This window comes from Mustela nigripes, chromosome 5, assembly GCF_022355385.1.
Source record: "Mustela nigripes isolate SB6536 chromosome 5, MUSNIG.SB6536, whole genome shotgun sequence".
Lineage (NCBI taxonomy): Eukaryota > Metazoa > Chordata > Mammalia > Carnivora > Mustelidae > Mustela > Mustela nigripes.
In genome coordinates, this window is record NC_081561.1 from 98,651,195 (window position 1) to 98,653,846 (window position 2,652).

Genomic DNA, 2,652 nt, shown 5'->3' on the forward strand with positions numbered 1-2,652 from the left:
CTTACCTGAGGAAATAAATTATTTCAAGGCACAAAAATGTTAAAGACAGCTTTGTAAATACTGCTCAAGACATATGAGGCAAAGGCTTGCCAAAATTATCAGGTAAATTTGGCTGCAGAATATCATCATGTTTATTCATGTAACTCCTCAGCCCAGTGCCAGAAGATTATAACATTCTCATTGAAATTTTAAGTGTGCATAGTCATACTCTGCAAGGGACATGAAGGCCTGGGATTTTTAAAAGGATGTGGACCATAATCACTTGGAATGAAGTTATCAAAACTGTGCAGCAATTCATATTATCCCAATCAGGTAATATTCATTGTCTGCATTATAGCAAAGCCCAAGATTTGTGTCATATACGAACAGTCACTAAAGAATCTCCTGGGATATAGGAGAATTTGTAATATTGCCACAGACATGAATATAAGTTAAAACTTGATTTTGCTATGGTTTGTCAATCATCAGTAAAGATATTTTCCTAAATATCTCCCCATGATGTTTAACAACATGACCGAAGCACTCCGAATACTTTAAAATTTAGTTATCGTTAAGTAGACATTACTGAACACTATGTTATGACTATAAAGTGTGGTTTCTTCCCAGAGATTTTCTGCTTATAATCACTAGGAGGTGGCAGAAATGACTTGACTTGAAAGAACTTAAACCTATCAGGATGGCATTGATTTTCAAGGTGAGAAAATGTTAACAGATTTCCCAGGGATACTTTCCACAAGAACCAGGGTGCTTACAATAACATTCCAGTTAATGTTACAGGGTACTTAAAAATAAAAATGAAAAAAATTTCACTCCAAAAATTGTGGAGATTTAGCATTAAATGAATATGCTGTTTTTAAGCTGTGTATAAGAACCCATGCTTTATACCAAATGAGCTCATTCTAAAACAAAGCCTAAATGGCAGGGAATGAAAAAAAAAAAAAAAAGTCATGCTCGCATTCTATTGCTTTTAGAGATGGTTCTAGGAATATAGGTATATTTAAGTCCGAAAGAAAGTCAACAGCTGATGAAACAAGGTCTCAGAGAGCCATGTCTCACTATCCTACACCTCAAAAGTCTGGATCCAAGGAACTGAACAGTGCCCTCTGAGAATGACACATAGAAAATAACAAGAAAAATTAGGAAATCTCTCTTGCTTGATCATCTAGATTATACTGAATATGGATGGCATTAAGAAGTGAAGATTAAGATTTCACCAAAGAATATTTCAGACCTTATTAACTGAGTTTCATAGTGATTCCAGGTAAGAAGAGCCTGGGTATATGACTGGAGAAAGATAACAAGGAAAATAAGACATGATAAAAGGAATAGAGATGCTACAATATATCAGATTTAGGTCTGGGTTATACAGGAAGCTGAGAAAATTTCTCCTGGGGTATAACCCCACTGAAGATGGTCAGAAAGATTCTAATAGAACAGAAGCTACTCCGATTTATCTTTCTCTGTGGGGCACTCTACAGCAATAATTGGTAAGATTTTTTTTTTTTTTCAGGAAAACAAATATTTAAGTCTGAAATCAAAGAGAAAGAAAAGGCATGAAAGGCACAAATTGGTTTACCTACACATTTTAAGAGTGGAAAAGCACAGACAGCTCTAAGGCAGGTAGCCTTTTACCAGAGCTCTAAGTGAGCTAGTATTGAAGAGATCTATTTTCTAATCTGCTTTTTTTCCTGACTTGACAATCCTCTCAGAAACTTCCTGGGGAGAAAAAAGTTCTTTTCACAGCCTTGATTATAGTATTATCTAACACTACTAAAAACCTTACCCTAATGCCTAACAGAAATCATAGAACAGGTCAGAGTTTTGAGTGTCCCTAGATTCATTACAGTTTCATCACAACAAGCAAAAAGTCATGACATAGAGTAGTACAGAAAAGAGTCTCAGTCAGTGGATTTCTCATCAGTGCAATTTTCCAGGATGTCAAGAAGGTATCAACTTTCAATTCTGTTCTAGATTATGATGATTTTATAGGCTTTCCTCTATTGAAACTTCACTTTACAATATTCATTCTGGACATAAGATAAAAATGTCCTTTACAGGGAGGGAGGCACATCTGGGTGTCTCAGTGCGTTAAGCGTCTGCCTTCGGCTCAGGTCATGATCCTAGTGTCCTAGAATTGAGTCCTACATCAGGCTCCTGCTCTGTGGGGAGTCTGCTTCTCCCTCTGCCCCTCCCCCTGCTTGCAATCTCTCTCACAAATAAATAAGTAAAATCTTTTTTAAAAATATCTTTTAGGGACGTCTGGGTGGCTCAGTTGGTTAAGCAGCTGCCTTTGGCTCAGGTCATATTCCAGTATCCTGGGATTGGGTCCCACATCGGGCTCCTTGCTCGACAGGGAGCCTGCTTCTCCCTCTGCCTGTGCCTGCCATTCTGTCTGCCTGTGCTCGCTCTCTCTCCCTCTCTCTCTCTGATAAATAAATAAAATCTTAAAAAATATATCTTTTAAACTAAAGCATCAATGTCTTTTGAAAATGTTTAATAAAGTTCAATTTTTATCTTTTTTAAAATTCATTTTCCAGCCTTATTGACATAATTTACTGATAACATCTTACAAGTTTAAGGTACGCAATCTGTTGATTTAATACACTTCTATATTGCAAAATGATCACCACCTTAACAATAGCTAACACCTCT